Consider the following 15372-nt stretch of genomic DNA (forward strand, 5'->3'; position numbering starts at 1 on the left):
TCCAATTCATTTGACTAATTGTAAGAGTTTGTGATGAATTTGGAGTGTTTAGACATCACTTAAACCCGTTTTGTCCCAAAAAGGCTTAAACAGAGAAAACAGTCTAAAACCGAGAAAACATTGATTCGAAGCAGTAAACAGCTTTGTTACTGTTTCTAGGGTCAAAATATGTAACAATCCAATGCATTTGACTAATTATAAGGGTTCGGGTTGAATTTATAGTTTTAAGACAACAATTATACCCATTTTGTCCCAAAACAGGCTAAAACCGAGAAAACATTGATTTGAAGTAGTAAAAAGCTTTGTTACTGTTTCTGGGTGAGAATGTGTGACAATTCAATTCATTTGACTAATTGTTAGACTTTGTGATGAATTTGGAGTGTTTAGATATCACTTAAACCCGTTTTATCCCAAAAAAAGGCTTAAACCGAGAAAACAGGCTAAAACCGAGAAAACATTGATTCGAAGCAGAAAATAGCTTTGTTACTGTTTCTAGGGTCAAAATAAGTAACAATCCAATGCATTTGACTAATTACAAGAGTTCGGGTTGAATTTGAAGTGTTTAGACAACACTTATACCCATTTTGTCCCGAAAAAGGCTAAAACCGAAAAAACATTGATTTGAAACATTAAACAGCTTTGTTAATGTTTCTAGGGTCTGAATGTGTGACAATCGAATGCATTTGACTAATTGTAAGTGTTTGGGATGAATTTGGAGTGTTTAGACAACACTTAAACCTGTTTTATCCCAAAACAGGCTTAAACCGAGAAAACATTGATTCGAAGCAGTAAAAAGCTTTGTTACTGTTTCTGGGTGAGAATGTGTGACAATCCAATTCATTTGACTAATTTTAAGAGTTTGTGATGAATTTGGAGTGTTTAGACATCACTTAAACCCGTTTTATCCCAAAAAGGCTTAAACAGAGAAAACAGGCTAAAACCGAGAAAACATTGATTCGAAGCAGTAAACAGCTTTGTTACTGTTTCTAGGGTCAAAATATGTAACAATCCAATGCATTTGACTAATTATAAGGGTTCGGGTTGAATTTATAGTTTTAAGACAACAATTATACCCATTTTGTCCCAAAACAGGCTAAAACCGAGAAAACATTGATTTGAAGTAGTAAAAACCTTTGTTACTGTTTCTGGGTGAGAATGTGTGACAATCCAATTCATTTGACTAATTGTAAGACTTAGTGATGAATTTGGAGTGTTTAGATATCACCTAAACCCGTTTTATTCCAAAAAAAGGCTTAAACCGCGAAAACAGGCTAAAACCGAGAAAACATTGATTCGAAGCAGTAAATAGCTTTGTTACTGTTTCTAGGGTCAAAATAAGTAACAATCCAATGCATTTGACTAATTACAAGAGTTCGGGTTGAATTTGAAGTGTTTAGACAACACTTATACCCATTTTGTCCCGAAAAAGGCTAAAACCGAAAAAACATTGATTTGAAGCATTAAACAGCTTTGTTAATGTTTCTAGGGTCTGAATGTGTGACAATCGAATGCATTTGACTAATTGTAAGTGTTTGGGATGAATTTGGAGTGTTTAGACAACACTTAAACCTGTTTTATCCCAAAAGAGGCTTAAACCGAGAAAACATTGATTCGAAGCAGTAAAAAGCTTTGTTACTGTTTCTGGGTGAGGATGTGTGACAATCCAATTCATTTGACTAATTGTAAGAGTTTGTGATGAATTTGGAGTGTTTAGACATCACTTAAACCCGTTTTATCCCAAAAAGGCTTAAACTGAGAAAACAGGCTAAAACCGAGAAAACATTGATTCGAAGCAGTAAACAGCTTTGTTACTGTTTCTAGGGTCAAAATATGTAATAATCCAATGCATTTGACTAATTATAAGGGTTCGGGTTGAATTTATAGTTTTAAGACAACAATTATCCCCATTTTGTCCCAAAACAGGCTAAAACCGAGAAAACATTGATTTGAAGTAGTAAAAACCTTTGTTACTGTTTCTGGGTGAGAATGTGTGATAATCCAATTCATTTGACTAATTGTAAGACTTTGTGATGAATTTGGAGTGTTTAGACATCACTTAAACCCGTTTTATCCCAAAAAAATGCTTAAACCGAGAAAACAGGCTAAAACCGAGAAAACTTTGATTCGAAGCAGTAAATAGCTTTGTTACTGTTTCTAGGGTCAAAATATGTAACAATCCAATGCATTTGACTAATTACAAGAGTTCGGGTTGAATTTGAAGTGTTTAGACAACACTTATACCCATTTTGTCCCGAAAAAGGCTAAAACCGAAAAAACATTGATTTGAAGCATTGAACAGCTTTGTTAATGTTTCTAGGGTCTGAATGTGTGATAATCGAATGCATTTGACTAATTGTAAGTGTTTGGGATGAATTAGGAGTGTTTAGACAACACTTAAACCTGTTTTATCCCAAAACAGGCTTAAACCGAGAAAACATTGATTCGAAGCAGTAAAAAGATTTGTTACTGTTTCTAGTGTCAAAATATGTAACAATCCAATGAATTTGACTAATTATAAGAGTTTGGGTTGAATTTAAAGTTTTTAGACAACAATTATACCCATTTTATCCTGAAACAGGGTAAAACCGAGAAAACATTGATTTGAAGTAGTAAAAAGCTTTGTTAATGTTTATGGGTGAGAATGTGTGACAATCCAATTCATTTGACTAATTGTAATAGTTCATGATGAATTTGAACTGTTTAGACATCACTGAAACCCGTTTTATCCCAAAATAAGACTTAAATTGAGAAAACATGCTAAAACAAGGAAAACATTGATTCGAATCAGTAAACAGCTTTGTTAATGTTTATAGGGTCAAAATATGTAACAATCCAAAGAATTTGACTAATTAGAAGAGTTCCGGTTAAATTTGAATTGTTTAGACAACACTTCTACCCATTTTGTCCCGAAACAGGCTAAAACCGAGAAAACATTGATTCGAAGCAGTAAACAACTTTGTTACTGTTTCTAGGATCAGAATGTGTGACAATCGAATGCATTTGACTAATTGTAAGTGGTTGGGATGAATTTGGAGTGTTTAGACAACACTTATACTCATTCTGTCCCGAAAATGGCTAAAACCGAGAAAACATTAATTTGAAGCAGTGAACAGCTTTGTTACTGTTTATAGGGTCAGAATGTGTGACAATCAAATGCATTTGACTAATTGTAAGTGTTTGGGATGAATTTGGAGTGTTTAGACAACACTTAAACCTGGTTTATCCCAAATAAGGCTTAAACCGAGAAAACATTGATTCGAAGCAGTAAACAGCTTTGTTACTGTTTCTAGTGTCAAAATATGTAACAATCCAATGAATTTGACTAATTATAACTGTTCGGGTTGAATTTGAAGTGTTTAGACAACAATTATACCCATTTTGTCCTGAAACAGGGTAAAACCGAGAAAACATTGACTTGAAGTAGTAAAAAGCTTTGTTAATGTTTCTGGTTGAGAATTTGTGACAATCCAATTCATTTTACTAATTGTAATAGTTCGTGATGAATTTGAACTGTTTTGGCATCACTTAAACCCGTTTTATCCCAAAAGTAGACTTAAGTTGAGAAAACATGCTGAAACAAGGAAAACATTGATTCGAATCAGTAAACAGCTATGTTAATTTTTATAGGTTCAAAATATGTAACAATCCAAAACATTTGACTAATTAGAAGAGTTCCGGTTGAATTTGAATTGTTTAAACAACATTTCTACCCATTTTGTCCCGAAAGAGGCTAAAACCAAGAAAACATTGATTTGAAGTAGTAAAAAGCTTTGTTACTATTTCTGGGTGAGAATGTGTGACAATCCAATTTATTTGACTAATTGTAAGAGTTTGTGATGAATTTGGAGTGTTTAGACATCACTTAAACCCGTTTTATCCCAAAACATGCTTCAGCCGAGAAAACAGGCTAAAACTGAGAAAACATTGATTCGAAGCAGTAAACAGCTTTGTTACTGTTTCTAGGGTCAAAATATGTAATAATCCAATGCATTTGACTAATTACAAGAGTTCGGGTTGAATTTGAAGTGTTTAGACAACACTTATACCCATTTTGTCCTGAAAAAGGCTAAAACCAAGAAAACATTGATTTGAAGCAGTAAACAGTTTTGTTACTGTTTATAGGATAAAAATATGTAACAATCCAATTCATTTGACTTATTATAAGAGTTCGGGTTGAATTTGGAATGTTTAGACAACACTTATACCCATTTTGTCACCAAACAGGCTTAAACCGAGAAAACAGGCTAAAACAAGAAAAACATTGATTCGAAGCAGTAAAAAGCTTTCTCCCTTAATTAGCCAATTTAAAACACTATAATATGCAAATAAAACAAATCAAGAAAACAAAACAAAATTTACATATAATATGACATGGTGCATATTCATTGGTTAAAACTTAAAACAAAAGAGGTGAACAAAATGATTCACCCCTAGAAAGGAAACCAAGCATTGATATATACACTAAAAAATTCATTGTATCCAGTTTAATAATTTTTGGATCCTGAGATTTTAAAAGAATTGGTTCTTATTTCTATGTTTTTAGGAAAAGAAAAATTTAGGACCCTAATATTAATATAAAAAATAATATAATGATGTAAAAAATATCTTCTCATACCTTAAAAATAACACTGAAACAAATTTTATGCATAATTATAACACATACCCCATAAATTTCTGAAATAGTACTATTTAACACATCACAATATTTTAAACTAACTTTTAGAATGTTTTTTTTAGGTTTGAGTTCTCTATATTACATTTAGGATATAGTTTGAAAAGGGCAAATTATAATATTTAGAGTTTAAAATTTAATATTGAAAGTTTAATTTTAAAATATTGTGCTATTTTAGAACTTTATAGATTAAGTACTAAATTTGAAAACAAAAAATTAGTTTGGTGATATTTGTAAAAATTGCCCAAAATGAAATGGATTATGTGCACATGCACATACACCCGTACCACATGCACAAAACCGAGCTGGGCATTTGATTATGTGGCTTAAATGGCCTATTTCAACCTATATTGTTATCATTGTGTTTTAACTATATACCAATTTTTTATAAGTAGAATACAATTTAAATAAAATATATAAACTATCAAGTTTTAGTCAAAATCAATACACATCGAAATGGTGTTGGTCAACCATTTTAAGCCAGATGCTAAATGTATCGTTTATGTTGAGTCATATGTTTCATGTACAATTTATATTGTGTAATCATATACTATGTACAATTTTTTTTTTCGTAAATCGATATATTGTTTTAATGGCAGTTATCAAAATACCAAATTTAAGTTTTGGCTGTCCAAACTTATCATCATATTTCAAAATTTTATTTAAGTTTTTGTTTTCCAAAAATACCATCTAAAATTAAACTTTAAATCTTCAAAATTAAATCCTAAACACTAGACCATATCCTCTACAAATTACCATTAATTTAAAGTAGTTAATTCAAACCTAAAAGTTTAAATTTTAAACCATTGAATACCATTTTTTTTTAGAAATACCCTAGGATAGCACTATTTTAGGTTTTTCTTCCAAAATTAACAAACACTCTTAATTTTTCCAAATATAGCATTTTGTAATATTATATTATAAGTACAAAAAGTATTATTTTAAATATTAAACACACAATTTTAGATTTTTTTTGGTGAAGCTTGCCGTGAATCACTCAAATCCGAGATTTTTATTTCTAATCTCATCTTCGACAACTTCCGGGAGAAACACCGTCGCCATTTCATCTTCTCCGGCGTTGACCAGTCAGCTATTCTGTGTAGGCACACGATCGAGCAAATGCGTAAACATCTTCGATCTGAGAAACAGAGTATGAGATCTATCTCGATTTGGCCTTTTGATAATCAAATAGAAGATTTGGATTTGAACCCTGCTCCTATCCCAACTCGCCATCTCATATGACGACCTCTAAATTTGAATAATCATGTCAAAGACAACGAAGATGATGAAGATAACTTAGAAAAGGATAACTACGAAAAAGAAGATAATGAGAAACTGAGCAAATTAAGAATTACCCAGCCCAAGAAATCAACGAAATCAATCTAAACACAAATTACCATATAAACAGATTCACAAATTGATTTTCTAAAGCTTTTTTACTTGTTCTCGTAAGAGGAATGAAATTATCCACAATGACTTCAACTCCTATCGCAGCAAAAAAATCAACGACAGTGCGTCTAAAAAGCTTCTCACTATTACAAAGGACACCATCCATATCAAACGGAACTGCCGATACTTTTCTCTAATCATCCGCCGTAATTGTAGCCGGAATACTCTCCTCCGCCACACTCACTATCGTAGACGACATGAGCACCGTTTAGCTTAATTAAACTCTGATCTTCGATCGGAATCCGGTGAATGAAGATGATTTTGATGTGGATTTTTATGGTATTGGAATCAATCGATCGATTTGGCACTTAATTGAAAAGATCTGAGAACGGAAATGAATATCTCAGCTTGGAATTTTCACTGTAACATTCGTCGGAGCTTTGAGATTTAAAATTCATGACAATGATTTTAGAAATTTTTTTTTTAATTAAATAATAATCTCAATATATAAATACTAATTTTGGAAACTTTGAACATGTGTGCTAATGTTGAAAGAAAAACTTAGAAAAATGCTATTATAGGGTATTTCACTAATTTTAAAGATAATATTATAGTTTTATGTTTTACTAGGTTGGTACTCTCGCTACGCCGCAGGTTGTTTTTAATTTATTTTATTTTTTTACGTTTGAATTCATAATTTATTTCAAGTTGTTTGAAATCAATTAGAGAAGGTGTTTTGTCTAACTAAAGTATATTTTTACATTTTAATATATTGTGAAACAATTGTATAATCTATAGAAAGTATAATTATCATTTACTAAAAAAACAAAATTATTATAATTTCTCACGTTCAGGACTATTGTATGTAAGGTTGATTTTTATCTTGATTTCTAATAAATTGTTCTTTTATCAATTATTATTGAAATTTATTCTATATTTTTTGAATAAAAAGAGATGTAAAACATAGTTGAAAAAAGAGTAGCGAATAATACATTAAAATGCAGCAAAATCAGAACATTCAAAGAAAAGTACTTCGCTCATTTTGAACATGAGTTTCACAATTTTGCCTCAACGCTATTTTTTAAATCAGAAAAGAGAAGAAATAGTAAATAGTTCTAGTTAATGTACTCAGCTCCAGATAAATAGTTCTACTCCCATATTGCATTGTTCAAAAGTTACAATAACAAAGGATTAAAGACAACAAAATGGAGCTTTGAAACAGATAAATTATGTCCAAATCACATCAACTTTCCAAACACTATTCTCCACTTTCACCTGCAGTTTAAGAAGAAAACTCAGGTCTAGTTCACACTGAGAGAAACCAAACATCAGTTTTTCGAGAGACAAAATAATATTCTATTCTAGAAGTAATCAAAATAGGTTAAAAGAGAAAAACATTCATGATTGGACTGTGACAATTCATTTAATGCTTAACATATTATTATAGTATGTAGAAATAGGTAGTTGTTTACTGTATAAGTGAGCAACAGTTGAACAATACCAAAGTGCTTGTAAGAGTTTGGTTGACGAGGTTGTTGATCTCTTTGTTGCATTGAACCTACCGAAATATTGCCATTTCGAGCTCCCTTACTATTTTTTCCAAAATAAAGTATCAATACAATTTAAAAAGCAAGTCTAAGGTCTTAAATCCAATCTCAACAAGTCATCCAAATACTTTAAGTTACTATAAGTACATTACTCTCGTGAAATTACCTGCAACCTCAACACTATATAACACCATCCCCCATATGATGAAAGCACTATTTAACACCCTCTTCCATCTGCTGAAAACTCACCAACTACCATGAGCTTACCTGCAACCTCACCAAAAAACAATAAAGCTTCCAAAGTTATCACAAAAACGATTAAATCTCAATAAACCATTTAGCCAACAAACAGAAAAACAAAAGCATAAAAAGATTAGAACCAGCTTTTTGGTCTCTTTGACGAGAAGCTTGAAGTAGACATCAACGGACTAAGGAGCAGTAGAAAAAACACATTTCAATTGATAGGGCCAATGTTCAGTTCAGTGATGTGCACCAATGTTTCTCAATTTGATGTCACCACAACCTCAGGTCATTCCTTCTTCTCCACCTATTCAACTGTCTGAGAACACCTCTGATACACATGAGGAAAAACATAACAGAATAATCCTCCGTGGTGGTCTTTCTGTATCTGATTTTAATCTTACCAAAGGGCATAACAACTCAAGCAACGAGAACCTCCGGGACACCAAGAGTCCAAGCCTGTATCACAAGAACCTGACAGATGAAGTCAACACCCATGTAGACTTAAATTCACCATTTCTATAGCTCTTGCTAGCACAATTTGAAATCATCAAACACTAAATTCAGTTGTAAATTTCTAACTTGCCTTGTTAGCAGTATTTGTTAGCTTTCACGAACAACTTCGAGATTGAGAAGACATAGTAAGAGGAACGGGGTTTGACACTAATGATTCTAGCTAGGAGTCGTTGCAAAGTGAGAGTCGTTAGCATCCTCCACTTCACTGTCCGATTTGGAGACTGAAGATGAAGATGAAGAACCTTACATTGCCTCTACAGGTCGCCCACAAACCCGCAGTTCGCGACGGGCATGACCGCGTAACCTGCATTCCAAACGGATAGAGTCTGCGAGACCCGCAAAATTTTGGGCTTCAAAAGCAAGGCCCATACCCGACCCGTTATATCACTTACTGGGTTATGTCCGCGGGATAAAGGCTCAATTAACATCTCTATTCCTAAGGTCAGAGAATGTGTGAATAAAGAGAATGATGTGGAAGAAAATAAATCTTAGGTGTATTAATCGAAATGTTTTAATTGGCTACTGATTTTAATTGATGTGTCAAGCCATACTTTAATATTGAAGCTGATGTGTCAGATGAGGAGAGCAACACAATCTTCTTTATATTGATTTGATATTTTTTATTAGAACTATATATTTTTATTTTATTATTAATTAAGTAATAACCTGAAAGTTCTTCAACTAATTTATATTCAATTTTTGGTTTTATTGTTAGGCGATCTATCCAGATTAACACTTAGGCTGCAAATGGTGATTAACAAACTGAACCAGCTGAATAGGTTGAACAATGATGGACTGAATGAGCTGAATAAACTGCAGAGAAATAAATTAGTATGCTAAATGGTGACCATTAAGTTGAATAGCTGAATATAAAAATATAATATTAATAATATATCTATAATAGTATCTGAAATTATATATATATATTTAAATATTAGAAATAAAAATTTTAAAAAATTAATATATTATTAACTCTTATTTGGAAATAAATATTTTATTACAAAATATTACATAAAATAAAATCATACGTTGCTGACGAAAACTACGTCGACTTGCAGACCATATTTGCTCAATAATTTGATCATGGACGATCTTCATATAGTTACTCATGGCTACAATTGTTTATGAAAAAAGTGTTTAGCTTATAGGTATTTTTTAAAAAAGATATATCTAGGATCTGATTTTAGTTTCGATTTTAATCAATAAAAATAATTATTCAAAAGATTTTAAAATGCAGCTTATTTTGCCTACTAGAATATCTTTTATTTGTAACAAATAATGCTAATTTAAATTATATAGTTTAATATTAAAAATTAAATAATGTGAAAAAATTTGCAAACAAAAAAAATATAAGTGAATGATTCGTTTGTTACATATTTCAAAAATTATATATATATATATATATGTAATGATTAAATATAATTTAAAAGCAGATTTTTAAACTCACAATCTTTGACTTTCCTCTAGATTATTGAAATAACAATCTAGATTCCACGATTGTTGTTAAATGATATTTTTTTAAAAAGCCAAAAATATTAATATAATATATAAATTGAATAAATATATATATTTTTTAGTTTTCATCTCGCTCAATCTATTCATCTCCTATTTTGTGGTTGAACAATTTTCAACCAAAAAGTATTATTTTCCAGCCACAGGATGAAACCCAATTAATGTAGGTTGAAAATATATTTATGTTAAATGGTGATTTTTTTGCTGAACAAGATTAAAAAGTACATTCAACTCATTCAACCTCGTTGAACTACAACCATTTGCATTTGCAGCCTTAGTGAATTTTTGAATAAGGGTTGTGAACCAATGTCTTGTGATGGTGAAGTAAAAAAAAATGAATTTGTGGATCTTAAAACTAAAATCATGGGCCGAATCATTTGATCGATAATAAAGGCCCAAAAAGTCCGTTAAGAATATGAAGAAAAAATCGGATGATCTGACAAAAATGGTGAACAACGCAAATGGCGGCGGCGATATCAGCGACTTTGGTGTTCGCTGCAAGACGTCGTCCTTTGGCCCATAGTTTATCGTCTTCCTCGACACCAACAAACACGAGAAGGCTTGTTCTATACTCTAAACCTGGATGTTGTCTCTGCGATGGTCTTAAAGAGAAGCTTAACGCTGTCTTCTCTCTCTCCTCCGGTTCCGATTCACTCAACGACGTTGTTCTTCAGGTCTCACTAACCTTAAATCTCGCCTTTTTTTCATAATTTAGTATGATTTTATTGGTGAATTGAAGATTCTAGATTGATTAAGTGGATACATATGAACATGAATTTGATTTTGTTGGGAATTGTTAGATTATGGGGAATCATTGTGGTTCTGAAAATGGTATTAGTGCTTCGTTGACGATGATTTAACACAATGTCGAGTCGGAAGCAATGATTTCTAAAAGAAATTTGAAATTTGGGAGTGACTCCTTTGTGAGATTGATGTGATTTTGCATTGTTGTTAGGTAAGGGATATCACTACGAATCCCGAGTGGGAACGAGCTTATCAGTATGAGATACCGGTTTTGGCTATAGAGAACTCTGATGGCAAAGAGGTTTGTGTGTGTTGTTCAGTTCTTAACCCAAAACCCTTCTTTGTTGTGTAGAAACTGTAAAAGATTTCATATCCAATGATTACGTTATGGTAGGAAATTTTGCCGAGGTTATCTCCACGTTTAAGTGCGGAATCATACAGAAGAAGCTACTTTCTGCCTTTAGTTGATCAATTACGTGCACGACAGCCAAAAAAAAAAAAAAAGAAGAAAAAGTGTGTAAGTTTGTACTCGTATCTGTGCTACTCACTAGGCACGTAGCAGCTACTTTCATCTGCAAGAACCGTGTCTTTTCTCTTCATACTTTATTGCTTTATATGAATGACCAGTTTCCTACGCTAGCCGCATTTTTGCTTCTTTGACTAATCCATTAATTTTTGTGAATTTGCTAGAATTGTCGCCATAGTTTTCTTTTTTCCTTTCTCTGTACTGTTATTGTTAGCTTTTGGTTTTGATTGTTGCCAATACTATGACGTCTACTAGGCACTTAACTTGTTCAGTTTCTTTATAACCATTTATATTATGTTGTTGCTTTCTTCTAGTGTCGAAAAGAAAAAGGCTTGATGAACTTTCTTTTGATCATGAAAGGTATTGTTGTTGGCAAATTTGATTGTGAGGTTAGAGGTTTCCTCAGAAGAAGTCTTTACATTATTACGTTAATCATTTTGAATTTAAACATCTCTATGACTTTCACGGAACTGCCAGTCCTTAATCAACTAGTTTGATTTGTATATCTTTCCGCATTTATCTACTTTTTAGTATAGATTGCGATTTGTCAAGCAACACTAATTTTTCTTTCCATAACTTTCATGACTGACCATGATGTTGTGTGCAATGTCATTCCCAATATAGGTGCTTTCGAATTAAACACCTTGCAACTCAGAATTCTATTTCTCTATGTCAAACTGAAAGCAAGTTTGCTTATGTAAGCTTTCATTATCTTGGGATAAAATATCTGCTAGTTGTTCAATCATTTAGGTCTCTTATGTTATTTGTCGATCACTCTGGTTTTATGATCCCTTTCTCGCTCTTCTCAACAAATATATTACTACATTCATACTATGATAACATATTACTATATTAGACGAAAAAAGCTGGGGCATTTGTGTTGAGTGACAACAATGGTTAAGAAAATTGATTTTGTATATAATAGAGATCCTGATGGTCCTCAGCCTAAAATGGTCCCTGCATCTACGACATATTTTCTTCACTTGTCACCTTCATTGTAAATGTATCTACCTGATAAGCCTTTTTACATGTTATAAAAAATCTGTATCGATCAATTAGTGGTTGCATCTTTTGGCTGTATTATTTAGTAGAAGAGCCATAGGATTTTGGTTTCGTGGAAAGAATCAGTCTTGATCATATACTCATCATGTTCGTTAGTGCAAAATCTAATATTTGCTTGAAACAAAACATCTTTTTGTTTAGTTGAACAAAAAGTTTGATGATAGTGTCGTATCTTGAATTATTCATTCTCTTTTTTTTTTTTTTTTTTTCTTATCATTCTTTCTTTAAAAGTATTGTTTATATAATCTTTATAGGGTGGGTGATAAAAGCAATTAGCTAGCTTTTAGGCATACTCTTGTGTATCTAGTTGGTACAAGTAATATGCATTTCCGCATAATCTGTTTCTATATTTTCCTCATTGGCAATGGACGGATTAGCCCGATTACGCATATGATGTTATCCTTGAAGTTAGTAGATAATTTCCTGCGAGCTAGGTTTGATTGTTCTATATCTTTTTTAAGTTGTCGATGTGAATTCTTAACGCGTATCAAATTTGAACTTTGGAGACAATTTCTTACCTATTTTACACCATAGTGCATTGTGAAGTAGCAATGGTTTGGTAAGATAAGAAAGCAAATAACATCATTGTTCACAATAATCATATAGTTGTGGAGATCTTTTTTGTTTTTTTGTTTTAACCTTAGTTTGACCAAGAGCTCAAAATCATATTTATATCCTCCTATTCATGAGGATAAAGTTGGCCAATCTTTTGTTACTGATATATAAATCTTTTGTCACCACCTTAATACGATACTGTTTTCCTAAACTATTTAATTAATTTGTGTTTTGGAATTCTAAATAATGCTTTATTTCATCTCTCACTTTGATATATCAAGTTCTAATGTATTTTTCTTCTTATAATGTACAGTATAGTGTAAAATTGTGGAAACTCGTATATTGGTTTTCTGCACGTTTCTAAGTTGTAAGTTATTGATATTTTACAAACTCAGAAAAGAACACACTTATGTAACAAAAAAAAATTTATAATTAAAATTTTACTTACACTGAAAAAAAAAATTGTGGAAAGAGTAAAATTGCCGTATGTTATGGCATTTATACATCGTTTATACGATGTTTCTGAAACGTGTATTTAGGAAATCCTATGTATATTATATACTGTCACTTGGTAAAGTTCCTCCAGCCAATCATAAGTAGGGTTTGATGTATTTGAGAATATTCTAGATACCAAATCAAATTATTCACATGATAAATTATTGACTGCACAAAGATATAATATAAAGTAAAATATATTATTTTAATGGCAATCTAATAAGACCAACAATATTGATCTGCTTTAAATCATTCCGCATGTATATAACCTCAATTATGAGTATTATTCCTGTGTGAACCAAAATTCTGCGTTTTGGGGATGGGTGTCGGTCGACACCATTTATTTTTGGTTCGACTAATTCAATTTAATTAGAGAAAACCATTGAACCGAGATACTTAAGTGTTTTGTCGACCAAGAAGGGTTTTGGAAAAGTTCTTTTGTCGCCGCTTAACGTTTTTGAGAGAAAAAGAGAGAAAGAAGAGTTCTTGAGTTTTTGGGAGATTTGTTGGCTTTTCTTGGGAGATTTGGAGCTAGGAAGGAGGTAGAAGCTTGCTAGGAAGGTTGATTTTGTTGTTGTTGGTCAGAATTTTCCTGCAAAGAGGTGAGTGCATGACCATGGATTATCTAACCTAAGATCTCTAGTTCCCTTTGAGTTTTCTATGGCTCTTCGTGACTGCTGCAGCTGGGTTTTGCTTCTAGGGATGCTTGGAGCGGATTGGAGAAGATTGGAGGCGAGATTCGGAGTTTCTGATCGAAGGAAATTGATGTTCGACATCGGTGTCGATCAACACCAGTTGGGGTGTCGGTCGACACCAACGCGAGGACGGCTCGATAACTTTGGCGAGTGTCGATCGACACCATGTGGAGGTGTCAGTCGACACCACTAGGGTTTCGGGTTTTGTCGAGCACATGTTAGTGTCGATCGACACCATCTGGTGTCGGTCGACAACCTTCTTCAGTTACGACGATGGCGTGTTGCTTTGGTTATTGCCTGGTTTGTTTATATTGTTTGTTGATTGTGACATGTAGAGATCTTATTGCTTGTGTGTATAGCTCAGTAGATGGCAGGATTGCCTCACTGAGTGTTTATCAAATACTCATGCATCTCAATTTGTGTTTGTGGTGCAGGTAAAGACAAAATGTGATCGTGGAATCATGACAATGAAGAGGAGGATGTTCTAGGGCCTCGATCTGTTGTTGTCTGACATTGCTAGGTTGCTAGAGTTGGGTCATTAGAACATTGTTAGGTTGCTGGTTCTATGTTTCCTGTTGTTTGAATACTGAATATTGTTTATGGTTTAATACTGGTTATTTATTATTGGTTATTGGATTATTGGTTATTTATTGGTATTGTTATACGTTGTTGTATGTGTTTGTGGTTAGGTGGCTAGTGGGTATGAGACCACTAGTTGTAGAGTATTTATTATTATTATTATTTATTATTTATAAAAAAAGTGGTCGGGTCGTTTCATCTACCCTTAAGCACTCTCTTAAATCACACAAACTTTTCATTTACTCATCTACATGTACATCAATTCGCTATTCTCACCATCATTTTTTTTATACTCCCTATGTATTAGAATAGATGATGTTTTAGAAATTTATCGTGTATCACAAAGATAGATTTTCTCTACTTTTTATTAATTAATGATATGAAATTGTAGATTTCAAGATTCATTAATTGAGAATTTAAAATTTTAATGAACTACAATTGGTTAATAGATATGAAAAATATGTTATTATATATAAAAATACCTTCATGACTAAACATTAATTATTTTTTAATCTATGTGAAAAACTTAAAAAATCATCATTTCTGATAAGTAGTTATATAAGTCTCGATCTGATATCTACAATATGGATTATTTTGTAGGTTTGATGAACCTATTGTTCATTTTATGCATATATACTTTTTTGTGTGTCAAAAGAAACGATATTTTAGCTTTACTAAAAGTGATATTTATATTTCCAGTAAAGATTTAAGTACTTACATGTAGTAGTTAGACTAATAATTAGTCCTTTGTTATTAACTAGTAAGTTTTAAAGTTTTCAAAGGTTAAGAAAACGAATCAAAATTTATTATTATAAATGTAAAATTTGATGAGAAATGTTT

At 32.0% G+C, this 15372-nt stretch overlaps 1 long non-coding RNA gene and 1 pseudogene across 2 annotated transcripts; both read left to right on the forward strand.

Moving 5' to 3' along the window:
* The first annotated feature begins 10296 nt into the window (after positions 1-10296).
* On the forward strand, positions 10297-11259 carry LOC104707151 (uncharacterized; annotated as a pseudogene). Its single transcript, XR_015564276.1, has 3 exons — positions 10297-10550; positions 10832-10921; positions 11015-11259. The product of XR_015564276.1 is annotated as an uncharacterized LOC104707151 (transcript).
* Positions 11260-14021: 2762 nt separating this feature from the next.
* Positions 14022-14599, forward strand: LOC147940083 (uncharacterized). Its single transcript, XR_015564277.1, has 2 exons — positions 14022-14253; positions 14388-14599. It is a non-coding gene; the product is annotated as an uncharacterized LOC147940083 (long non-coding RNA).
* The last annotated feature ends 773 nt before the right edge of the window (positions 14600-15372 follow it).

This window comes from Camelina sativa, chromosome 8 (assembly GCF_030686135.1).
Source record: "Camelina sativa cultivar CO46 ecotype springtype chromosome 8, ASM3068613v1".
NCBI lineage: Eukaryota > Viridiplantae > Streptophyta > Magnoliopsida > Brassicales > Brassicaceae > Camelina > Camelina sativa.